Below are 364 nucleotides of genomic sequence, written 5' to 3'. Positions count from 1 at the left end.
AGAGAAGGGATTGGTGGCAGTGTATGCAAAACCAAAATGAAAAAAAAATTACTTTTAACAATCTCACTTTTTTTGTTTTTTTTTTACACAAATACTGTTGTAAATATATTAAAAAAATCAGCATTCTATCTGGTAAACGTCACTTTTGCCCCTCTATAAAATTTTGAATTAAAAAAGCCTCAAGAACTTTTTATTATTTCCCCCCCCTCCATTTCTCTTTCTTTTTCTCTTCCACAAGAATATATCCTGACACTTTTTTTTTTGTTTGTTTTTGTTTTTTGCAAAGATTGTTGGAAATAATCCTTCTCTTGTACCTAGAAACATAGGTGCAAACCTCTGATATCTTTGTTTTATCTGCATTCCT

This window comes from Lipotes vexillifer, unplaced genomic scaffold, assembly GCF_000442215.2.
Source record: "Lipotes vexillifer unplaced genomic scaffold, Lipotes_vexillifer_v1.1 scaffold1674, whole genome shotgun sequence".
NCBI classification, from domain to species: Eukaryota; Metazoa; Chordata; class Mammalia; order Artiodactyla; family Lipotidae; genus Lipotes; species Lipotes vexillifer.
The sequence above is the reverse complement of the archived record's forward strand: the minus strand, read 5'-3'. Positions refer to the sequence as shown.